Raw genomic sequence first — 27,089 nt, forward strand, 5'->3', positions numbered from 1 at the left:
CCTACACACTGCAACTGATCACAATTGTTTCCGTAGGGAGCTAAACACATGGCTGTTCGACAATTAAAACTAGTAAGATCTTCTCTCTAGCCATAAAGTCAGAGCTGTCCATCAGTGCCATGAGACCTTTGGGTGATATGTGCGCTCAATAAATATCCCTGATTTGATTTGCAGACTTCTGCCTGTGACCAGGACAGTGGGCCTAGGATTGCTAGCCTCCCTGCTGGGGCAGGGGACATCATCCAGGGAATCCAAGACCACCTGCTCTAGAGCCTGGAGCACCAGCACCTCCCTCTGACACATGCATTTAAAAATGTCTTAGATGTGGTTTCAACTAGTTATGCTCATGCTTGACCTTTGGATACTGGCATTAACCCTATTTTTCTTATTTGGTGGTTCCTCTTCTCAACACTAATATAACATGTAAAAAAGAATTTATTTAAGTTTGACCACTTTGGACTTACTCTATGTTTTTGTATTCATAATTATAACCTACATGTTCTCCAATATTAGTTTAGAATTCTCTCCACATGAAAAGGCATGTCACTTATCTTGGCTTTTCAAGTGATCCTAACTTATTTCAGTAAAGTGTTGCAGATTTATTGTTGTCTAATATCTTTCACGATTATACCTTGTGATCTTCTGCCCTTGTACGGACCTGCCCTCCCTATTTTTTTCATTTACAATGTCACTGATCCTTTATGTGCTTGAACATGTTCCAGCTTTTCTTTACAACGTCATATGTACACACGCCTGTCTTTAAAGATGTGTTTACACTGCATCTACTTCCAATCTACTGTAAATGCTTTTTCTAAAGATTGTACCACCACCCTTCAAGCCAGGTGCTACTATGGAAAATCCAATAAATAAACATGAAGCTATGCAGAATTGACGGTAGAGCCTTGTGTGTGTGTGTGGGGGGGGGGGGAGAGGGGGCGGGGAGAGGCTTTTCTTTGATAGGGGACATGAACAGTAAGATATCTGAGATGACACTAGGAAAGCATCTTGCTCCAAGCTGATTAGTTTGTATTGTTTCAGCATTCAAGTCTCAGCAAACACTGAGAGTGAGAAAGAGCAGTAAAAGTAATAAAACACCACCAAACTCTGTGTCACTGAGCCGGCAAACGCAAAATAAAAGACTCCCTCCCCCTTTGAATGATTATTTGGGTTTCACCAACGATTTACTTAAAAACAAGGACAAGTGGTACATTTTAAAACACATTTGTCAACTATATTGGTAACTATAGTGGTATGTTTTATATATGGGATAAAGTATCCCTTGCCGTACATTATAAGGATATTGCAAATCACCGAGGAGTTCCTTGACCATATGGAGGAACGAGGTCAAAGGCTAAAGGATATAGACCGCCAAGGTGACTTGCAATATTGGGTGGTACTTTATTTAATGTAGTATGGATCACACCATCACCTTTTCGATACACCACTTAACACCTTCATGATTAGCACTTTCATGTAAACATTTTAAAAAGTAATGTATTGAAATGCTTCTGATATCTTTTTGCAACAAGCAACTAAAAGCTTTTTGATGTTTCAATATTGCACTAGAGATTCTATTTTTATTCTTCATGTTTCCAAAGATGCTCTCTCTTGCATATGAAAGAGTTACACCCAAAGGATTTAAGGGGCATATTATCAAGCACGGAGTTAAAATTATCGCCGCTTTAGCATACATGGATTACAGAATCCCCCATATTATAGAGTTCCAAGGGTGGAATTCCAAACATTTTAAACTATTTTAAATAACAGTCCCAAATCAGTGCTTTCAGACATTCCAGAAATGTCATTTGTATGAAGGGGAGTGTTTATGTTATCATATAAGCCATATTAATTTACCAAAAATAGAGTGAATATATTTTGTAAAATCCTTTGAGGACACAAAATGTTGTAGAAGAGGTTATGCCCATCAAAATACTGTGCTTGGAAAAATAAAACCCCATAGTTAGCCATTTAAACTTGACTATTCACACACTCTATGATTTGATTCCTCATCTTTAGAGGCTACAGACTCAGCATCAGAAAGACACTCCAGATTTTTTCTGATTTTGCAAAAGACAAAATATCCATTAAATTAACTCAAGTGCATTGTAGCCATGATTTCTATTCCATAAGCCACAAATACATACAGTCTTGCTTGTTTTACTTTTGTTTTCCTAGCATGTGTCTCAGAGCTGTTGGCTCCTCTTCCAGCACTTCCATATTCAGAATGCTAGTAGGATGACGCCCAGCACCTCATTACATGCTTAGGTCTGGCACCATTGGCCATGTTCAGGTCCACTTTCTGAGAACACACAGCAAAACCCCAGCGTGCGTGATCAGGGGTCTGACTTACCATTGGAGTCAAAGGGCACACACTACCTGCCCTTGAAGACATTCAGATGCAGGAGTGGAGGGCAGCTGGGGGAGCCACATAACATGCCCCTACTCTGAGTCCTCCTTTGCCCATGTTGCTGCAAGCTATCTCCAACGAGGGACAGTAGAGAGGTGCAACATTCATTGCAGAGCTATGCTGGGTCTGCCCCGGTTGAGTTCACCTGAGAGTGAACTCTCTGCACAATAAACTACTGCCCACCGAGGAACTTCCTTCTTCACAGCTTCTGGCAACCATTCGGCACCAGCTCCTTTCTAGATGCTGCTCGGAGCCGATGCAGGCCTTGCTCGGTCTATCCTTGGTCTCAGTGAAGCTCTTCAGCTTAGGTTGACATTGAGGGAATGTGCGGAAGTAAGAAGAGGCCAAGGAATCAATCAGCTAGGACCATGACTAGCCAAAGATTTTCCTGGCATTGTGCTTCACACAGACAGTAAGCTAGAGTCACAGGCATACACTGCTTTGAGTCAGGAGTTTATTTTGGCTTACTTACTGTTGATTACTTAGGCCCTCTTTACGAGTTAAGGGATACATTTCACTCTCTGTGCAAAGACATGTTTGGCCAGGGATCAAAATTATGAGTTTTGTGATAATTATCACACCCTTTCAGTTTTCAAGTGAGAAATTCCAACAGGTCAAAGCTGACAAGATTATCGGGGGAAAGGCCTTGAATAAAAGGCAAAACATACAGAACTGGGTGTCTTAAAAAACAATCCCGCGTGTTGAGCCTCGTTTTCATGTGGAAAATCAGAATACATGATAAGTACCTCAACCTGGGGTAACAGTATTTATCACATGTGGTAAATACCAAACCCTAATCAGACGAACTTGTAATGAGGGCTTTAGTGTTCTCAGTCACAAAATAGCACAAAAAGTAAATTCATGCACACCTCTTTGCATTCCTGGCTGGTGAGCTCACAGAGGAGGGCTCTTTCCCCGGTGACTTCAGTGGCAGCTGGCATCTACGATGAGGGAGGCAGTGCGCATGTGTAAAATAATATTAAAAAAATATAAAACTTGCCAAACTCGTCGACATCCTCGCTCCGGACCTTTTCTTTCACTGACACCGGAACCAGATGCTCATGATGGCCAGTCCTGACGCTGCTTTCACCAGCATGAAAGCAGAGCTAGGATTGATGGAATAGTCCTCAATCGGCACACCCCAGCGCTCTGGAGGCTTTGGCTTGTTCTAACCAATCTGTCTTAGGAAGGCTGGGTTAGAGATGTTTTAAAGTGTGCATGTGTGGCTGGCTGTTGCAAGATGGCCGGCCCAAAAGACATGCACACATAAAACAGTGCAACACCAGCACACCTTCCTCCCTGCTGCTGTCACTTAGCAGCGGCCCCGCCCCCATCCTGACGCTCAGCTCGGGCGGTGGATAAAAAATCAAACAGCAATTAATTACCATTTTATTATTAATCTCTGGGGGTTTGGGGGTATTTTTAAGTGGGCAACGCGCCTCCACTCAAACGGAGGAGCCACCCCTGGGTGACTTCCTCTTAATCCCTGAGGAGATGCCGGTTTGCTCGCAATGCATAGCTTGGTTGCAGCCACCATGGTTTAGTCAATCTGTTTGAAATAGTTCACAGGCTCTTTTGCCTGAGGACATCTACCGTAACACTCGTCTAATCTTTCATCACGAGAACTATGGTATCAATAGCTGAAATCTGGGAGTAACAGTACTGTACTATTGTTTTGTTTTCACACATCCCTAATGAGATAGCGTTATTAATTCATCTGTTTTGATCTCAATAAACAGGTGATGTGCCTGTTATTTTACCAACCAACATACTCTGCCATTCAACGATTTGGATTGACAGATTCTAAGCATGTCTCTATAACCTCAATCTGAGAATAATTGGACAACTAAGTTAGACACTTCACATGCTAGGGAATGCACATCACAATCTTTTTCAGGTCTGTTGCATTTTTAACACAAGATATCACCAATAAGGCCAGTCATTCCTGGTTATTTGCCTTGGGATCCATACTGGTCTTTCACAAGTCTACATTTCGATGGTGCTGTTTGTAAACACAAACTACCTGTAATGTAAATATTGGAGTGTTATGCTATGTCTTTTTTTTTATTTAAGTCAAGCCTACTAAACAGTGCATATGCTGTCTGTTGCAAGGCGTAATGTGGTTCACCAAGTACATATAGGGCCTTGCAGCCCACCTATGGATTACTAATGTTTGCTTTTACTGTCACTTTAATTTGTGTGCTTATTTCTGTCTCAGCTTGCCAATCTTGTGGTTGTCCCTCCCATAGAGATTTGCCTCTTTACCATTTGATTTGGCATCTCCTCTTCCTCCACTGTTTGCTTTTCAAGCACTACATTTTTCTTTCCTTTTAAGCACTCCATGAGACTGTATGTGTTTCCGATCTGTCTCTTCAGTGGACATCTTTATACCTGGACTCCCTGATTCTCTATGTTACCTGAGTGCTTCTCCCCTTGCCCATCCCTGTTGTGCTTGTCTTTGTGTTCTTTGTTCTCAGCTAAGCAGCGCTTGCGCTGTCTCTTCAAGACATGCTGTATCCACTCTGTGAGCTTTAGCTCGCCCGTTGCTTTTGATTTGTCTCTTCGCATGTCCTTCCCAAAAGCTTGCCAGTATGTGGGTAATCTATGTTTTGTGTCCCTTCTTCTTGTGTCTTGTTCCCTCCCATGGAGCAGTGGCCTATTACTCGTATCCTTTCATTTTTGTCTATTTCAGTTTGCGTATGCGTACTATTCTTTGAGTTTCTTTCACCCTGTGTTTTTGGAAGGTTCCCTTTTGTTTCTTTACAGTGTTGATGCTCTTAGCTCTTTCCTCATCGCTGCTGGTCCCCTGCGTCATTGGGCGCTCTTTCCGTCTCCTTCCCTATGAGTCCCGGTTTAGCTTCCCGGCCACTCGTTACAACTGCTTCCAATGGAGAGCTACACACAAACGTGGGACCGCAAATCATCACATAGAGGCACAATGCATTAACAAAAATTATCACAACCATTGGTACACTCAAGAACTCAGAACAACGAAACGAGACAGCAAACAGTTGGAGAGGAGATGGAGCACAGGCAAGGACACCTCCGACAGGGCAGCCTTCAAGATCTCCCTCAACCTCTACCACCACCTGCTGAGGGCAACAAAGAAAACAGCCCTTGCTGCATGCATCAAAAACAGTATTAACATCACCAAAGAACATTTCAACATTGTTAAGGAATTCTCCAACCCGGCTGCCAGCGAAAACAACATCAAACCCTCACAGGACCTGTGCGACAACCTCAGCCACTTCTTCCATGACAAGAGCACAACTATATGCAGACGCTTCAAACCCAACACACACCTACAGACTTCCTCGAAAGATATGCCACCACAGTAACCAACAAGAACCACACACTGACCACCTGGAACATTCTCTCCACCCAGGTCACCATTTCCACCATGAAATTCATCCACTCGCGAGGCCCCACAGACCAATACCCACACCACATCTTCAACCTCAGAAACCAAAGGATCGGGTAGAAACTCCCCACCCTAATCAATACCTGTATCACCACTGCAACATTTCTAGATGCCTGGAAAAACACAGATGTCAGACCACTACTAAAAAAACCCTCCACCAACCCCAGCGAACTCAGAAACTACCGACAAAACTCCCTGCTCCCATTCCCAGCGAAGGTACTAGAAATGGTCATCAATTATCAACTCATGATACACCTGGAGCAGAACCAGCTATTCAACACCTTCCAATCCATCTTTCGCAGCACTCATAGCACCGAAACCTCCATAATCACAGCCACCGTTGACATCTGAATCCTCCTCGACCGAGGAGAAACAGCAGCTTTGATCCTCCATGACCTCTCGGCAGCCTTGGACACCGTATGCCACCACAAACTGATCGAAAGACTCCACCATACCGGCATCAAAGGGAACGATCTCAGATGAATCACCTCCTTCCTCACCAGAAGAACCCAGAGGATCCACCTCCCACCTTTCACCTCTGAACCCAAGGAGATCACCTGTGGTGTCCCCCAGGGCTCATCCCTCAGTCCCATACTCTTCAAATCATATATGACCCCTCTGGGAAACATTATCAGATCCCACAGTCTCAACATAATTTCCTACGCAGACAACACCCAACTCATCCTGTCACTCACCAATGACCCCCCCCCCCCCCCCCCCAGAACCAAGTTCCACAGATGCATGGCAAACGTCACTGACTGGATGAAGAACAACTGCCTGCAGCTGAACACGGACAAGACAGAATTACTGATCTTTGACAACAGCAGCAACAAATAGAATGACTCTAGTGGCCATCAGACCTAGGACCTGCACCCTCTCCCTTCAACCATGTCAAAAACCTCAGAATCTTCATTGACAACAATCTCTCCATGAAATCACAGATCAACGCCATCTCCTTCGCCTGCTTCCTCATTCTATGCATGCTATCTTCAAGTGGCTACCCCTACACATGAGACACACCGTGACACAAGCCCTCATCACCAGCCAACTGGACTATGGCAATGCTCTCTACGTAGGAATCACCACACACCTTCTACAGAGACTTCAGACCATACAGAATGCCGCATCCAGACTCATCCTCGGCCTTCCCACCAAACCCACATCACACCCCACCTCAGGAAACTCCACTGACTCATCATAGAGAAGAGATGCCAATTCAATCTGCTGACCCATGCACACAAGGCTCTAAACAACCATGGATGTGCCTATATTAACCAAAGCCTGAACTTCCACCAACCATCGAGAAGACCTGGCTCCGCCTCCCTTTCACTTGCCCATACTCCCCGTATCTACAGAAGCAAAAGTGGAGGACACTCCTTCTCCCACATTGCAGCAAAGTCCTGGAACAGCCTCCCCAGGTATCTTCAGACCATCAGCCCACGTCTGGAATTACGAATGGCCCTCCAGACCTGGCTGTTTGAATAAGCCTCTGGGGCCTGCAAGCTCCTGGATACCCTATCAGGTGATTAGCTGCGCTTTTTAAATCCTGATTGGTTGATATATGCAAACCGACCACTTTACAGCTATGTATTTTATAAAAGGACCCTTTAGTGAACAGTCTTATGGCTACTCTTTGCATTCCAAAAGTTAACGTTCAGGAGCAAGGACAGCCGTTGTGCGAGCAGTCTACTTTATCTTCTTCGCGCTGTGTCATGTAACTCAACATCTCCTGCAGGTTCGCACTCGCCCGGGTTAAATGTCCCCTTTTCCACTACCGCGAGCTCTCGTGTTCATTTCTCGAACACTACGCCGTCTGAGGCAATTGTTTATGGGCAATTTTATTTGATAGTCCTGATGATGATCCGATATCCTCTTGATAAGGATCGAAACGCCGTCGACACAGTTGTCAGCCTTACACACATTATTCATTTTACATAATTTAATGTGAAGGTGACCCCTTGTATATTAGATGTTTCGCCATTTAAGTATTCACTGACTGAAACAACCACGAAACTGCCTGAGCCTTTTGTACCTCACTGTTTGTGTGATATGTAAGTCCTCGGATACAGGCTTGTATCCCACGGTGAATTAACTTACATTCTATGTACTATTGTTGAAATATTATATATTAAAAGTTCCTTTGTCCGGCTGGATACTGGCTCAAATATAGCACTGATTGAGGCTATATTCATTGTATTAATATTCTTTAATTTCTCAGGGACCACTGTCTCCTGTAACAAATCAGTTCCCAAGGTCCCTGACCGATCTCCTTTGGGTGCCCTTGTTCCTTATATATATTGAGGTAGTGCAGGGCATTAATACTTCATTTGGCCAACATCGACAAAAAACATTTGCAAAGCCAAATGGTCTACCATGGCAGACAAAACATCTAACATGCATCACTTAATCAGCAAAACATTAAAAACTATTTTATTAACACAATCTACACCTACTTTCCACATAACTACTGTAGAGTGGAGAAAACAAAAACAGAACCTCTTGCAAAGGCGAGACCTATTGGCTTTGCCAACGCTTGTTCTCAATTGCCTCCCCCCACCGCATGCTTTGCTTCCTCCCACACATGCCCACCCTAATGCTTTCCCATTCCTACTGCCCTCCCACTGTTGCGTTGGGTTCCCCCGCCTTCCTTGTGTTTCTTTAGTTACCCTCATCCTCCCCGTATTGACTTGGCTCCCCCGGCCCTCCCCTGTGTAGCTGGCTTCTCCCCCACCCTCCGTCTTGTTGCTTCGCCCCCCCCCCCCATTGCTTCCGTTCCTACCCCCACTTTAAATATGAAAAAGCTTTTTGGTTACTGATCCACTTAAAGGCTTTTTTAAACTTCACTCACACACAGCATGGGGGCGCTATGCAGCATGGCTGAAAATCATTGGCAAAACAAATAGGTCATTTAATGCGAGAACTGTTGGCTTTGCCAATGCCTGTTACCTTTGCTGTATCTTCCCAAACTCTGGTGTTGCAGAACACCAAATGCCTTTTTTGCAAAAAATGAAAATCCATAAGTGTCAAATGCTTTAAGTTCTGTAGCAGTATCCTAAAGGTGCTCATTTTATCAATTTATACTTTCATTTTTTATTTATTCATTGCATTAATAAATGGTAGTTTCTGCCTTCCATTGTCCATGCACATTTGACTGGCCTGTCAGTGACTTCATGCCGCTGGAATTTCTTTTTACAGTCAGACACCCTGGAAGGTTCATCTTGCAACCGAGGGGGCAGCACAACTTCATAAACGTCTGCTGAGGACTGCATATGGCTCCTCGTGAGGCCCTCGTTTTACTGAACGCCTGTTTTTCCCGTTATTAAACTTCTGCTAAACTCTCCATAAAGGTACTTGTAAGTCGGACGGCGACTAAGACTAACTCTTCAAAGTTCGTTTCTGAAAAGACGCTATGACGTCTGAAATTTGTAGTCGTGAAGCACGAGCAATCCAGCAATAGAGCGCGCGCTTTTATTTGCAGCAGCCGAGACGTCACGACAGCAGCAATCAGCACGGCTGTCAGCGTATTGTTACTGCTTCACATTGCCTGGACGAACTGCTAGACCCAGGTGGCGAGAGAGGGCTTGCATTTCGATGGCGACAACAGTAGCGTCGTAAACTCCCCGCTTTAGCAGCTAAAGTCGGGGTTGTCACTCGGTCCCATGGCCTGGAAAACGTCCCTCCAGAACGGTAATTTTAGATTCGGAATGTGAAAGCAGCTCCTAATAACATTAATACCAGGTCAGGACTGAGAGGAGGGGCTCAAGGGCTGCTAAGTGAGCCAAGTTCATGTAAAGGAGACCGAGAAGAAATGATGGGAAATGGAAACAGCAGCAAATAGAGGGGGAGAGGACAGAAAGGTAAAAGAGAAAAAATAAAATGATTTAAGAAAGGAAGGAATGGAACTCAAAAACCATAATAAAGTATACAGGGGAAAGGGAAGAGAGAAATGGTATAAATAAGAAAATGTAAAAGGGAGGAATGAGACATGGAAAGAAGGAATGGTGAAAGCTTATTTGAATAGCAGACAGGAAAGGTAAAAAGAACAAAGGCAGGAAGGAGGTAAGGAGGAATAACTGCATGTATGGAAGAATGACTGGAAGGAAAAATGAAACGATATATGAAACAATGGCTGGACTGATAGATGATGGATGGATGAAAACAATGACCTTTGGTTGGATGGAATCGGGAAAGTATGGATGAATGGTTAGGGTGGTTGGAATGGTCAGCAAATGGATGAAATGCTGAAAGGATGCATGAAAGAGTGAACAGATCGAAAGGTGAACGAACATGCAAGAATAGAGTCTGGATGATAGAATGGGAGGATGGATGAACAGGTGGGTGGATGTAAGGGGGGAATGATCTCACTTACTTGCTTTGCTCTGAGCTGTCACAGGTCTAGTTCTAAGTAGACAGGGGGCAATTTAATTTTCTTGGTACTCCCTTGGGCGACAACAAAGTAACTACCCCGCTGATATGTTTTTAGGAAAGATGACTGCGTGTTGTGCCCTGTGGCGGGGACAGAATCTGTGACGCAGGCCCGCTGTGATGTGTAGGCTGCCAATGTACAGGATTACACGAAGAATGACATTTCCAGTGCCTAACATGATAACCGTGCGTGGATATGTCATCTCCATCATCAACGGAAGGATATTTGTGCAACATAGCGGAGAGCTATTCCAAGAAGGAACATGCCCTCCTTGCATATGAAATGGAAAGCTGTCATCTGCTCGTAAATTTCTATCTGCTGCCATATTTTCACTTGAGTGCCTGCCATTCACTCAGTGTCCGTTATTATGTGACGTGAATGGTACTATTTAGGTTTTATATGGAGCACATCATAAAAGGAGTTATGTGTTTCTGCTTCAATAAGCGTTATTGTCTGTCATGCTCGGGCAATAGCAGCTCTTGATTACCTGCCCTGAAATTATAGGCAAAGGCATAGTCGAGGACCCATCATGAGGCAATGATTGTGAATGTGGGTAGCTAAGTTCCCTCATTCTCCTGCAGGTAAGGGCAGTAGGGCTTTCAGATGCCCCCCACACACACCCATAATAGGAAACACAGCTCACAAAAGACAGTTTCTCCGCCCAGCGGTGCTCCTCTACACCTCTTTAGACCTGTAGCTCACCTCTGCCTCTCTCTCTGACGACTAAAGTTCTTGACACAGCGTCCTGCCCGTCCCTTTGCCTTGCTGCTATGGTCATTGGTCTTAGATTGTGTGAAGTTCTCTTCCGCTGTTGAGTGCAGAGCAGTGGCGTGACAAAAAATTATGCCCCCCGCAGAATGTGATGATGATGGCGGTTCTTGGGGTTAACTGGCTCCTCCCTAAAGCACACTTTTCAATATCAACCTTTGGGTAACAGCAACTTTGTTACAAGTGGGCCAAGTTGGGCAGTGGAGAGATTTCACTGGGTTGGGGGAAACTGTGAGTGGCGGGACTGGGGGAACCAAACAACCTACCATAAAGGACTCCGCTGGAAAGTGTAGAGAGCTCTAGTGGAATGACGCCCTACAAGACTAAGTACTCAAGGGTTAGGAGATGCAAAGTATACTTGACCCATGACATCACATATTGACAAACGTACACTGCGTCTGCTGACCTGGAGTGTGTGCAGCCTTAATACCCATAGGAGAGAGAGCAAGGTGTCGATATTGCTGCAAAGACACCAAATTGATGTAGTTTCAATTCAGGAAACACACCTTACCCCACAAAATGCAATATTCTAGTCTGCTAAACTAGGACCTCAGTGTGTATATGCACCTTGCTGGAGGTGTTCCAAATTGGATCAAACGAAGTTTACCCACAAGACTTTGCAGAACAATACAAGATTCGGAGGGTAGGTGTGTAATTGTATTGTGTGAACTGGAAGGACTACCCCTCACGTTAGTGAATATATAAAGAACTGGACAGCACTCAAAGTGCTCCTAGATCACTTGTGGCTACGGCAAAATAGATACATTGCATCATGCTTCAGGAACAGTTGACGGATATGTATCGGATATGTATCGATTTAGGTATTCTACTACCTCAGAGTTCAGAAACCACTTCCCAGAGCACAAGATCCACTCCAGAAGAGACGGGGTGCTCCTGCCTAGGGACACCATCACCTGGACTAAAGAATACAAGCAGCTAGCACGCACATATTCTGAGCATTTAGTAGTTCTTTTTAAAGTAAAACCACCTGAAAAAAACATCAAGCCATTAATTCAAGACTCTCACATATTGAGCTTCTAGAGGAAACCTTCAAATAGGAGATTGTAGAAGTCATTGAAGAGCTCTTTTGCATTAATACAGGCTCAGTACAATCTCAAATCCCATTGAGCGAGGCATTTAAAGCAGGTATTTGTGAAATTTGAATTGCCAAACCATCTGATAGTTTAAAATACATTCGGTTAAGCTTAGATAGACCTGAAAATGAAATCAGAACCCTAGAAACAGAGCAACATCTGGGGACAATATTACACATGATGAGATATACCAGATTGAAAGAATTCCATGAAATGGTAGATAGAGAACTTGAGTACAAAGCATATTTTTGTCGCAAATGCTTCAATTTGGAGTTTGCACTGGCAAAATGCTTTTTTTCAATACACTAAAACCATTTTAGGAGTCAGTAACGTATTCCTGACTCTTAAAATGGGTTTGGAAATGGATAAACCATTGCTATTTGGAAGGGAAATGTTGTAGGCCTACATTTGAAACAGTGATTTTTAGTCATATATATCAATGGGTTAGGACCAAAATAGTGGTCAAAAACCATTGAAAAGTTACATACCCTAAGTAGGGATGATAACCCATTTTGGGTTCCAAGCCCTTTCTGAATGTTAAAAACAGCTTGTTGGGGAGTAGAAAGTGGCCCACAGGACTGCTGCCAACTCTCAAACAAGCTTTTTAAAAAGTAAACTTTTTTTAAATGCAGTCCCATTTCCTTTAAGGAAAACAGGCTGCATTTAAATTTGTTTTTTACTTTATTGAAAGGAAATCACAGACAGGGATGCCTAATGGTTCGAACAGGTCCTCCGATCAGAGAGAGTTGCAATTCGTGGCCTATCTCATAAATATTAATGTGGTAGATCGGATTGCGAGTCACTTTGAACTGCATTTTGTCCAATCAACCCCTATGTACAAGCATTACCCTAAATACACATTTATAAAAACCTTTTGTGCACTTATTTTACAAAGTTTTTAAAAGAAGTATAAGTATAAGAGAACATTCATAATGTCATCTCATTAAAATACTGCTGTCCACGGTGCGGGATGCACTACAGCGGGGCAGCAGGCCAGACGCAGTGGTGGTCCACTTGGGCGGGAATGACTTGGCAGCAATGGGGCGAAAGGCACTCCTGGAAGACATGCAGAAGGGCCTCACAGCACTAGCACGAATGACACGCCCCGCGGACATAATTTTTTCGGAAATCATAGTGCGGAACACCTGGCGGGGGGCAATCGACCTGGGGGCGGTGGAGAAGTCTAGGAAGAAACTCAATATTACCATGACAAAAGTATGTAAGGCGAATGGCTGGGGTTTCGTGCGTCATGGGTTCATAAATTTAAGATCCCCGGGGTATCACAGCGAAGACGGAGTTCACCTCACAGGGGTGGGGATGGATATGTTCCTGCTGAACATTGTGGGGGTTCTGGAGCAGAGGGGTTTCCTATGACAGTCAGGCGGGGTTAGGAGTCGGCTAGGGGGGAGCTCCCTCTGATCGAGAAACCATAGGGAGCATGGCGGAACTAGACAGACTAAATTAACAAAAGAAAGGGGAGAACCCATTAGAAGATAGAGGAGAGGCTCTCGCAGTGCCTTGGGGATGCCGCACGGCAGGGGCGCTGAGGGAGCCAAAAGGGCGGCACGCCGCCAACAAGGAGTAGAGACAATGCTTTCCCCATGACCCTTGGGATGCCTCACGGCAGGGGCTCAGAAGGAGACAAGAACAAAGGACCCAGTCACAAGAAATTAAAGTAGATACACAAGAAAGGCCCTTGGGATGCCAGCCGGCAGGGGCCTCTGGGAGAAGGGAGGGCCCATGTAAGGACCCAGGGCGAGCGGGACGGCACTTGCGGCCCGGACAGGTCCAAACGGAGACCCGCCCAATCGGTAGCAAGCTGAAGCCTAAACCCGGAAGCAGGGTTCCCTCCCCTCCCAGGTAATTGATAAAGCTGGGGCAAAGAATAACCATGCAACATGTACATAACCATGAACAATGCGTTACAATTGTATAAAGTTTTTTGTGATATAAATAAACTGCGACCTTTTCAGGCACCCAACAGAAGTTGTCAGTGGTGATTTGAGGTAGCAGAGCATAGCAGGATGGTACGAGGGGGGGGGAAGCAGGGAGGGGAGATCCGCCGCCTGGATGGGGTTAGAACCCGGGCCGGGTAGGCGAAGCCGGACCCAATAGGGGCCCGGGCAAAACGCTGTCCGGGGGCGGCGCCCCTCCCCCGTCCACCCCCTTGCAAACATTTGAATACAGGCTAGGCCGACGGGGGCCAGGATTGGCCCCGGAGGCGCGAGCGAGCCCCCCCCCCAATCAGGGGTCGAGCTCAGGGGCCAGGGGGGGGGTTAAAAGGGAGGTCACCGGGCCAGTGATCACAAATCCCCCCCCCGGGCCAAGGGCGAACAAAGAAGAATCCCACCCACCCACACCTAAGAGTCGGGCGTCGCAGCTGCAAGGTGGAGGGTAGCGGAACTAGACAGACTAAATTAACAAAAGAAAGGGGAGAACCCATTAGAAGATAGAGGAGAGGCTCTCGCAGTGCCTTGGGGATGCCGCACGGCAGGGGCGCTGAGGGAGCCAAAAGGGCGGCACGCCGCCAACAAGGAGTAGAGACAATGCTTTCCCCATGACCCTTGGGATGCCTCACGGCAGGGGCTCAGAAGGAGACAAGAACAAAGGACCCAGTCACAAGAAATTAAAGTAGATACACAAGAAAGGCCCTTGGGATGCCAGCCGGCAGGGGCCTCTGGGAGAAGGGAGGGCCCATGTAAGGACCCAGGGCGAGCGGGACGGCACTTGCGGCCCGGACAAGTCCAAACGGAGACCCGCCCAATCGGTAGCAAGCTGAAGCCTAAACCCGGAAGCAGGGTTCCCTCCCCTCCCAGGTAATTGATAAAGCTGGGGCAAAGAATAACCATGCAACATGTACATAACCATGAACAATGCGTTACAATTGTATAAAGTTTTTTGTGATATAAATAAACTGCGACCTTTTCAGGCACCCAACAGAAGTTGTCAGTGGTGATTTGAGGTAGCAGAGCATAGCAGGATGGTACGAGGGGGGGGGGAAGCAGGGAGGGGAGATCCGCCGCCTGGATGGGGTTAAACAACTTCTGTTTTCTTTCAAGATTTGCATGTAAATTGGGATTCATTTGTTCCGTCAAGATCATTATTCGTGACTAAGTTTAGTATTGTCCTTAAGCACAAAGTTTCTTCTTAATGGGGTGTCATCATCAATCATTTAGTTTGAGATTACTAAACTTTTGGTCGGTTTATAATCCAACTGATCTTTACATATATGCTTTTTGTGTTATTGGTCCTTTATTTGATCTATTTCTTTTAAATTAAGCTTACACTTTTTTACCCCTCTGCAGACAAGTGAGAGTGAGTTTCCACCCAACCAAGTTGTCACCGCTTACCTGCAGGTGCAGATTTCCAATGTTGTAAAATTTGTTTTCAATAGTTTTTTCCTTTCTAATTCAAACTTTGTGTACACAGAGAATATGCGTTAAAGACTCTTTTTTATATTTACACAGCCTACATTCTTGACTTTGAAACTGATATTTCCAATTGGGAGCGAGATTTTTGATTTCTCACATGCCAAAACGAAATTGCATCAACTGTTGTTTTATTTTCAGTGAAAAATTAGCTGAGAGGTATTCCTGAGTCTGCCACTTTTTATATTGTACAAAAATACTGCTCACAAATTTTGACCAGTATTTTGCGAACAGTAAATAGTGCCTCTTGCCCTTAAATTTCTTGCGATATATGCAATAGCTAGAGCATATGTCAGGGCCCAGCAGAACACTTGTGAAAATAGTGAAGAAAGTTGGGCACTGACCTTGTAATGTAATGTAATGTAATGTGATGTGATATAATGTAAAGGACATTTCTAAAGCCCTATGTTTACTCTAAGGAATGTCCTGGCACTCTGCACCTCCAGTGAAATGTAGCTGAAAGACCTGCTTAGAATCAAATTATGTCTACAAAGTATATGACTCCCTAGGCATACTTGCCACAGTCAAAGAATACTATGAAAAACTATGCAAAACACAGGGAAACAATTTGATGGGTGGGAATGAGAATTAACTAAACAGACTCATTATGGACCGGCTGCAGAATGAGGATACAGAGGTGCTGTTGACACTCATCACAGTTGAAGAGATAAAAAGGGAATTGATTATATACAGAAGGACAGAACCCATGGCGCATATGGCCTAACAGTTAGTTTTTATAAGGAGTACAAAGGAATACAAAGATCTCGTAGCACGCATATGCTGGGAATGCTCATTCAGTCATGTGAAAAAGCCAATTTCTACCCATCTGAGAAAGGTAATTGTAGTAATAATACTGAAACTCAACAAGCCACCTACCTCATGTGCCTTTTATAGACCTCTGCTCTTACTAAACACGGGTAGAAAAATCGTAACTAAGCTTATAGAAATAAGTCTTCTCCCCTATAAGACATTGACTTGACTTAAAACTCCCGTTTTATCCCAGGTAGAGCCACTGCATAATGTATCTACCTTCTTTGCAATAGCTGTACAGCTCAATCCAGGCATCAAAGCTACAGCAGACTTCTTGGATGCCGAAAAAGCTTTTGACTCAGTTGATTGGACATATTTGTGGTCTGCTCTGAGGAAACTAGGCATACATGAGACCAATAACATTACTTTGAAATGCTCCAGGTACCAGGATCAAGGTAAATGGTTGTGTTTCTTGCTCAGTCAGTATAGAAAGAGAGTCTAGGCAAGGAGGACTCCTGTTATGACTTCTATATGGACTGATATCAGAATTATTAGCAAGTCCCCTTTGTGAACATCGTTCAAATTGCAGGCTCAGATTCTCAGGCAAATAATGAATCTTGTCAGTGCATGCGGAAAACATGTTATTGAACATACGGGATTCTAAAATTAACCTTGTCCTGATTGTGCAAGAATTATGGAATCTCAGGACTAAAGACTGATCAACGCAAATCCCTGTGTTCCCACTGATGGAGAGTACAACTTGCTGCTCTCTTGTATGGATCTTACAGTTGCCTTACGTGTATTGAACCTGGAACAGGTAGTGAACTCATCAACTCACATTAAAGGCCACATCTTGGATCAAATCTGGACCTCAAAACTTCCGGTGCAGAACCTGAGCACAGTCCTGTGCGGGTGGTCAGACCATCATCTGATCGCCTACTCGGTGACAAGGCCAAAGGAGATAAGTCCCCCTAGGGGACCGGCGATTTCATTTAGGAACTGGGCTCGGGTAAACCTCATGGAGTTCTGCGAGGACCTGGGAAAATCCGCACAGGATCCTAGGGAGGACATTGCCGGTTATGAGCAGAATGTGTATAACTAGCTGAAGGGGGCTAGCGACATCTACGCCAGCAGTCATAGCTCTAACAAGACAAGAAGCCACGAGGCCAATAAATGGTACTCGGCAGATCTGAGAATGGCGAGACTTAACCTTCGGCGTGCCGAAAGTAAATTGCGATCGGAATATTCGCCAACTCTGAGAACCAGTTATCTGCAACAACTCAAAACGTATAAATCACTCGTAAGGCAAACTAAAGTAAGCCACTTCAGGAGTAAAATCCTAAAGGCACCCAATAAATCCAAGGAGATTTTTAGAATTGTTAATGAACTATCTAATTTAGACAGGGTGATTCTTCCTGTCACACCCTCACAGAGTCTGTGTGACACTTTAAACACTTTTTTTGTGAATAAGATTGCGGCAATAAAAAAGAGCATTTCCTTGTGCTTGTCCGCTACCAACTCACCACCTGGGGACAGGAATAGCCTCACGTTCTCGCATCTCCCCAATGTTTCGCAAGTCAATCTGATGGAGCTAATGATCAAAGTCAAGTCAGAATCGCCTAACGACATCGGTTCCCGGAGGGTCCTTGGAGAGGTTGCAACCTCTTGCGGAGACAGTCTCCGACAAAAAGATTAGGAAATTCCTTACGAAGGAGGCCCTGATCCGAGTTATCCTGGCTTTGGTAATGTCCAGAATTGATTACGCAAACTCACTCTATCTGAACCTCCCTAAAACCCCTCTTGCGCAAGCTTCAGTTAATCCAAAACCAGGCTGCAAGGCTGATAGTTCAGCTGCCCAGAGTGGGCTCTATCACGCGGGTGACAAAAGATCTTCACTGGCTGCCGGTGGCGCAAAGATGCAGATTTAAGGCATGCTGTACGGCGTTCAAGGCATTGAATCTGAGCTGCCCGGGCTTTGTGAAAGCTCGAATTGTAAAATATCGCCCGACTAGGAGAACTAAGATGAAGCCACCTTCATTACATGGCCACCCCCTCCTACAAGAAACTAAGGATTGGAGGCCGTAGGTTCTCTATCGCGGTTCCACGTGCTTGGAACACACTCCCGTTGGAAATTAGGCACTCATATGTCTACACCAAATTCAGGCAATTCCTGAAGACGTGGTTGTTTAAACAGGCTTATCATTAGTAAGGACTTACGTCTTCTTATTACCTAGCACCAAGAGACCTACCCAGTGATTGTGCGCTCTATAAATAGCCAATAAAATAATATACCCCTTACAACAGACCAAAGAGTCAGAAAGCTATCTGGAGAGCAAAGTACATTGGGAAAATGTGAGAAATATAGGAGAAAATATGGTATACTAATAGCAAAGCTTGAAAGTAAATAGATAATGAAAATGCTTTTCCTACCCAAATTGCTATATCTGTTTGTTAACATCCCAAGAGCTGATGGGAATATTCTTTCAAGTGATAAGAAGTGTGATGATTAGACTTGCTTGGGCTGGAAATAAAAGCTGAGATGGAATACCCCGATTCTTCCTTATGACCAGTGTGGCCAGTCTGCAAACAGACTTTGAGCTCTATTTAAATGTAGTTAAATACAGAATAGAATTTCATCCAAGGGTCCATGCAAAATATTCAGGCTTAGCAGCAACTTTCATAGTTAACCTGGTCCGCAGATACACACCCACAAGTAGGCTGCCTTCTGCACCAGCATATTTTCTTGTTGTTCTATGGTTTGCGAAAATCACAATTTTTCATCCAGTGCACCTGTATTGTGGAATAATTTTCTTCCACTCGTGCGGAGATTGGACTCAGAACTCCTGCTTTTAAGAAATTCCTTAAAAACCTGTTCTTCAAGCAAGCATTTTCATGTTAAATGTTCACATCTATGTCAAGCAGCACCAATAAACCAGTGGTGTACTGTTATATGAAGTAGCTGTAACCTAACATATAACCAGCAGCGGCTGGCTCAGGTAAGTGCTCTGGGGCAGGGCACGGCTTGGTGGTAAAGCCGACAGACGACGGAATAGGTACTATTTATTTCATTATACCTATTCCATCGTCTGTTGACTTTTCCCCTCCCCTCCCCTCCCACCCCGACCCTGCCCCACTGCAATTGCCTGTGCCGGCCACCACTGCATATAACAGATTTCCACATGTCACAAGCACAGTTTGCCTATTACTGGTTACATGGCCCTGGTCACCTACCTCACCTGGCTGTGTAGGTGGTTGCAAAAATGTTGTCCTTGCAGAAGGAGGCAGTAATGCTCTGGGCTGGTAGACTAGTGCTCACTTGAGCCCAGCTGAGTGCACACGATTTGCCTTACAATGGGTGATGTAATGCCAGGCCATAAGGCTACAGTACTCTCTGGCTTTCCCTGTGCAGTTTGGGGCAACATTACCAGTTCTACTGGAATCGGGGATAAGCAAACATCTATCTAATCTGAACATCAACACAAGGCAGGATTTATTCACTGAAGGAACATTTCGAACATTAGATAAAATTAGAGAGAACAGCACAACACTAACACCTCTGGACATATTTGTATAATATAGACTTTGTAAGGCACTTAAGGCAACACTGCCAGACTTACCCTAAGAACCTGCCGCATTTAAAGCGCCCACCCTGTTCTATTCTATTTCTAGCCCACACCACATTACTTGGTATCTAATAAAGAAATTACTTCGCTGCTGGATGATGGAATCTCAAACCTGCCAATGAAATAGACCACAGATATAGGTCATGCGATAACAAGTGAGCAGTGGAAATGTTGCTGTATGCAAATTAAAGATAGCTCGCTGATCAGTTAGCACATACTCATAGAATGAAAGGTTGTATAAAGATTCTATTATAACCCAACTAGAGCATGCTTTTTTTGTCTGTTCATTAATGTCTGGAATAATCAAGCTACCTCCATTATAGTGCTCCTAGTATACACAAATGAGGTTCCTGTATCAGCAAGAAGAGATACTGCAATGTCCCATTTACTGGTGAAAAGCAGATTTGCAACGAGGCTGGGAAATGGACGCCTTTCCCATATAAAAGACTAGATTTTTAATTTAATATAGTATTAGGATTCTTCTGATATACATGTTGCTACAAAAATATCTATTAGTAAATATACAGAACAACTACTCTGAATAGATATTGCAAGTTTAATAGATGGTTTCACAGAACCTTTAGCTATAGATATGGCGTCCTCTGAACTTAGCGGTATCCTGCTACAATTGGTGATTTTCTCCCTACCTGGTCCCGGTGCTGTTGCTGGCCATCTACGCATCCCTCCTGCCGCCGCCGCACTCTCATCTCACGGCGGCCGCAGAGCGTAGGAGGGACTACAGCCCCCAGGAGCCTCAGCGGCGGAAGTCCGCTTTCGTCATTTTCGCGCACGGAGGCGCTTAAATTTGAACGCAGCCCCGGCAGAGCGGGCGTCCTCTGAACTTAGCGGTATCCTGCTACAATTGGTGATTTTCTCCCTACCTGGTCCCGGTGCTGTTGCTGGCCATCTACGCATCCCTCCTGCCGCCGCCGCACTCTCATCTCACCGCGGCCGCAGAGCGTAGGAGGGACTACAGCCCCCAGGAGCCTCAGCGGCGGAAGTCCGCTTTCGTCATTTTCGCGCACGGAGGCGCTTAAATTTGAACGCAGCCCCGGCAGAGCGGGCGTCCTCTGAACTTAGCGGTATCCTGCTACAATTGGTGATTTTCTCCCTACCTGGTCCCGGTGCTGTTGCTGGCCATCTACGCATCCCTCCTGCCGCCGCCGCACTCTCATCTCACCGCGGCCGCAGAGCGTAGGAGGGACTACAGCCCCCAGGAGCCTCAGCGGCGGAAGTCCGCTTTCGTCATTTTCGCGCACGGAGGCGCTTAAATTTGAACGCAGCCCCGGCAGAGCGGGCGTCCTCTGAACTTAGCGGTATCCTGCTACAATTGGTGATTTTCTCCCTACCTGGTCCCGGTGCTGTTGCTGGCCATCTACGCATCCCTCCTGCCGCTGCCGCACTCTCATCTCACTGCGGCCGCAGAGCGTAGGAGGGACTACAGCCCCCAGGAGCCTCAGCGGCGGAAGTCCGCTTTCGTCATTTTCGCGCACGGAGGCGCTTAAATTTGAACGCAGCCCCCGCGTCGCGGGACACGCGCGGGCGGTGCCGGGCTAAGCCCGGGCAAAGGGCGGGCCGTCTGTGGCCGACAGGGGCCAAAGGAGGCCGGGCTGGGCCACACCTCTAAGCTGTGGATTTTGGGTCAGTCTGAACTAACCTCCATTTGTCATTGACATTTTAATTTGTATTTGTCAGTCTTACGCTGTGCATAGAGTGTGTTCTTTTATCCTATACTGTTTGGATTTTAGGTTTTTGTGTTAGGGGTTCCTTATTGAAATACAATCGCTGTTGGTTTCATTGGAATCATGGGGAAGCATTCTAAACCTACAGCAAGTCGCCCTATGACTAGACAGCTAGCCAATTCCAATCCGCAGATCCCTAGTCTCACAGCGATAGATAAAATGCTGCAGAAGACCATTGGGGTGGTGGCTACAGCCATTGAAAACACCGAAAGACGGTTGTCGATTACTCCGGCATTTAATATGGCCCCCCCCCCTGATGGATTGGCTGACTTATCTTCATACCAGGTAGATCCTGATGCTATGTCATCTATGCTGCCCTCGTTTTCCCAATTACCGTGCGCTCAGGCACAAATAGATGAGCCTGAACAAGAGGAAGCTGGCCCATCATCATCCTCTTTCGTTTCCATAGTGGCCCCCATGAAGCAGGTAAAACTAAGAAAAAAAAAACAGAAATCCAGAAAAAGGAGTTTTTTACCAGCCCCCCCTGCAGACAGCCCTGCTCTCTCGGCCTTGACCCATCACTCTCCTACTTCTATCCCTCCGACCTGGGTGACTACTTTATTAACTGACTTACAGTCACACATAGATCAGTCCCTAAACCTCCTTTTAAAAACCCTGTCTTCCAAAATTGACAGGTTGGTATCTCTAGTTAATACCAAAGGTATCGGGAAGAAGCAGATAAACTACGATCTATTGCATAACTTGGGTAATACGGAGGGTGCTGGTATTCAAGTAACCCATAACAACCCTACCCCCCTAAGCCAGACAATTTCACCCTCAAACCATGCAGCCATGGTCTCAGTCCAGCCTCCATTGGTGCAGCCAACTGCCCCTTCACTCCCTGCTGGTCCCCGTAGGCCCCCGACTTTGCCCCGAGCCCCTATTGTTGTTTCAACACGTGAACAGTCCCTTCGTTGCAGGGACCCAGCCCTTCGGAGTCCGGATGGGGATAGGATCCTTCCTCCTGGGGGGGGGGAACCGAGTTCTACGGTGCCCGGAAAGTTCCCCTCCTCTTGTACAGCTTCCCCCTGAGGCAGCTCCCTATGTGACTGTGCTTACCGGAGTTCCTCCTCTAACGAATGGTAGGGGGGAATCTTACTCCGAATTAAAAAACAAAGTCATCCATTGGTTGTCCAAAAATAGACCATTGGAGGGAGCAGGGAGAGGGGAGATCCTCTTTGTTCGGAGGGTTAGTTGGCTGGGGACCCGCCCAAAGGACATTGGTGGGGATTGTGTCCTGATTAATTTTAGGGACCCTAGAGTAGTAGGACACATACTGGAGCAGGGTGGGCACCACAAATCAGGAGCCATTGACACATCGCATTTGGGGTACTTTTACTCCATCCCCAATACCTTGAACCCGGTGGAATTACCGTATTTTCATCAGGCTTCTCATAATAATTGCTTTAACATCCCGGTTGAAAACCGTTTCGATGTGCTCAACACTGTGGACTGACCATCACCCCTGAGGCTCAGCAAGGGAGGGTATATGCCTTCGGGGGGGATTCAGGCCAGGGATGATATTGGTGTGGAGACGGCTCTCCCCTCGGCTGCACTTGTCACGGAGAGTGGTTCTGGGCCCACTCCTCTTTCATCCCCGATCTCCAGCGCCATGGAGGGACGCCCCGTGTTGGGCCCCATTGAGCATTCTGCTTTCCACCGCCCCCCCTCCTCCCTCCCTCTGGCTGATAGCCCTCCCCGTACACTCACCCGAAAACCTCTAGTTGGGTCTTGGAATGTGGCTGGATTGGAGTCCAAACTCTCTGACCCCGAATGGGGAGAGCTAATGGACAACTACGATATCTGCATATTCCAAGAAACATGGTTACGGTCCATACCATGGAGGGTGGGCTATGCATCGTTTTCGGCCCCAGCAGTTCAAGGGGCGAGAGGCAGACCTTCGGGGGGGTTAGTAGTATGGGTTGCAACACACTTGGGGTGCTCAGTAAAGTTATTAGACTCAAAGTCCCCCGACATTTTGTGTTTGATACTTACTTTCCCTACTTCTTATTCGCTGGTAGTAATAAATGTCTACCTGCGTCCCCACCCGGTACAGTTGGGTCTGTCGATTCTGGGCGCCCTGGGAGATGTATTACATTCTCTTCCACCTGCGTCCCATAAACTAATTGGTGCAGATCTTAATTGTCACTTCGAACCCCTTTCTGGGATCCCCTCTCCCACCTGTGACGAGGATGAAAGTTATCTAATCCCAGACCCTATTATTTATCCCGCCAAACGCCTTTCCCCTCTAGCCCTCGAGATTAATAAGCTTACCATTGCACATTCTCTGAGGGCTTGCAATGGTAGACTCTGCCCGGACGTGCCGGGGTCTTTTACCTTTAATAGACCCGGGAGCTGTTCGACTATCGACTATCTTCTGGTGAACGTGGAATTTTGGGGCCATTTGGCTACCTTTTCTGTTATTCCACGGGTCGATAGTGACCACAACCTACTGTCACTGGAATTGTTCAACAAGATCGGTGGCAGCGGAATTCATAAGCTCCAATCACCATCAAATAGTGAGAATCTGGTGTTAGCGGCAGGTGGTAGACGGATCAGGTGGGCAAGGGTAGCGTCCGATGACTTAAAGCTTGCAGCTATATATAGCAGTGTGACTTGCGCCTTGGAAGCAGTCTCCCATCTCTTGAGCCCCACTGGGGATATCCTGCAGACCCGCCTCCTCGATTTCCAGAACATTCATGAGGATCTCCTTGGCAGCTTGGCTGGCTTCTTCTATAGTCCTACTGCCTCAAAACCTAGGCCCCTTAGGCCCGAGCACTGGTTTAATGGTTCTTGTAGGCGGGCTAAGACTGCCTTGATAAAAGAAGTAAAAGAGGGCACCCAGTCTAGTATCCGGGCGGCGAGGGCCACCTACAAAAACCTGATCAAGGAGGCAAAATCCGAGTGGGAGGATCAAAGGTGGCATAATTTATTGCAAGCCTTAGTAGACCGCGACTCGAGGGCGTTTTGGAACATTGTTCGAACGGGCACGGTAGCCAGCAGCCCTGCAATTATTCCTAATCTCAGCAAGGAGGTCTGGCTTGCCCATTTCCAACCCCTCTTTTCGGTCAGTAATTCCAGGGGTGGCCCCGATCCGGGCACCTCGAGGATTGATATTGCAATGGACCAACAGGGCCAGGAAGAACTTGAGAGCCGATCCTTCTCTCTTTCAGAAATAGAATTGGCCCTCAACTCCCTTTCAGTAGGGAAAGCCCCGGGGCTTGACAGGATCCCCGGTGACTTGTACAGAAGTGATGTAAAAATCTGGGCCCCTTATATTTGTGTGTATTTCAATGCCATTTTGCAGGGCCTTGGAATCCCGGAGACCTGGTTGGGTGCAGAAATTATACCCATCCACAAAAAATCTTCCCCGTTGGATCCAGCCAATTACCGCCCCATAAGCTTGATTGATGTTCTACAGAAGCTGTTTGCCCGAGTCCTTTTATCCAGATTGCAGTCCTGGATGGAGGATCAACAAATTCTAACCTCCCTCCAGGCGGGGTTCCGTGCAAAGGTCTCCACCATCGATCAATTATTTAGATTACTATTGATCTATTGGAAGTCAGTCAGCATGGGTGCTGGTAACCTTTATTTGATTTTTGTGGACCTTCGGTCCGCTTTTGATATGGTCCAAAGGGAAAAATTAAGGGCCCTTTTGTTAGAGATGGGTGCTCCCCCCTACCTTTGCCACTTATTTAAACGCCTCCACTCTGGCACCTATGCTAGGGTGAGATACAGGAGATGTGGGGACATTTCTGGGCCATTCCCGGTTGAAAAGGGTGTGAGGCAGGGCTGTGTCCTGGCCCCCACTCTTTTCTCCCTTTTTATCAACGGGTTGATTGAGCATCTCTTGCGCACTGCTAACTTGGACTCCCCTGTATTGGCGGGGCATAAGGTCCCGGCCCTAATGTTCGCGGATGACACGCTTTTGTTATCTAAATCTTACATGGGCATCCAGCGTACATTAGAGGCCTTCTGCTCCTTCTGTCAAATCAGGGATCTGGAACTGAATCTTTCCAAAACTAAATTTATGGTTTTCGGTTCCAACTCATTTAATTGCCCCCACCCTAAGCTGGGAGATGTTGAGCTGGATAGGGTTGCCACTTTTGAGTATCTGGGGGTGACCCTAAACGATAAAATGAATTGGGGGTCCCATTTGGCAAAGGCCAATTTGAAATTAGCTCAATCAGTGGGGGGTATCCTGAAGGTGTTTAACAATACCTCTTTTAAACCTTTGGGCCCCCATGGAAATTTATAAATCGCAAGCTAGAGGAGGAGCGCTCTATGGCGCTGAACTATGGGGATATTCCATTCCCGCTTCCCTCTCTTCTACTGAAAATTCCTTTATTAGGAGATTGCTGAAACTACCCATCAGCACTCCATTAACCCCCTTGAGATGGGATCTGGGTCTGGTCCCCATAGGATAAGATCCCCTGGCTTACCTATATAAAGAACCTCTGCTACTTAATTTGGATGGGGAACCTATGGTCCGCCCCGGAAGAGACCTGCCGTGCACTTTCGAAGAATTCATTACGGGAGGTCTTGAAAGCATATCGGAAGGGAATTCTATCCCACTCCTCTCTGGGTAGGCTTACTGACACCTTTCTGGATATTAAGTTTAGTCCCCAGTTTGAAGTTTTCCTGGACGTTATCCAACCACCTTTGGCAAAGAAACTCTACATCCAGTTCAGACACGGCTCGCTATCGCTGAGGGATCTCACACATAGATGGTCCAATGTTTCGGATCCCGTAAGCACGTGTCCTTTATGAACTGTTACCTGTGAAACAGAGTTGCATGTTGTCCTTTTCTGCCCTTTATATATCATTGCAAGAAAAAAGTGGATCGTCCAGTTATGCAAGTCTAGGGGTCTCAGGGACCACAAGGAGGTGTTTAGAATTTTGAAATATGATACTACCCCACTGATAGTGTTTGCAATGGCCAAATTTCTCCTCTCAATGTGGTTTACAAGGTCCAAATTTATGATTTCTGCTACCCACCTCCCCTGATTTTAGTATTACCTACATTGCCACTACAGTACTTTGAGGTGTAGTGAGTATATCTTTGGCCCTGGATACAATTTTTAACAATTTGTCTCTGTGGAAAAACCACGTTCCTTTACTGTGTATTTTTATGTAATAATTTTAATGTTTTAATGGATTACACTCTACACAATGTTTATTTAATCTTGTTTTAATGTATATTTCTATTTATGTCTTTTTATGGTATTTTACCGAAATAAAAGCTTTGACTGACTGATATGTCAACCACTAATTAAAGATGAAACATTTTAAGCCTGAGCACTCCAAATACTTCTAATTAACATGGCAAGTGCCACTGGGTATTCATGATGCTATACCTTAATTGTTTTGCTATTAGTGCCATGAATAATGCATTATTTATGGCATTAATACTTGTGGGATAAAGTTGCA

This window comes from Triturus cristatus, chromosome 11 (assembly GCF_964204655.1).
Source record: "Triturus cristatus chromosome 11, aTriCri1.1, whole genome shotgun sequence".
In the NCBI taxonomy this organism is placed as follows: Eukaryota; Metazoa; Chordata; class Amphibia; order Caudata; family Salamandridae; genus Triturus; species Triturus cristatus.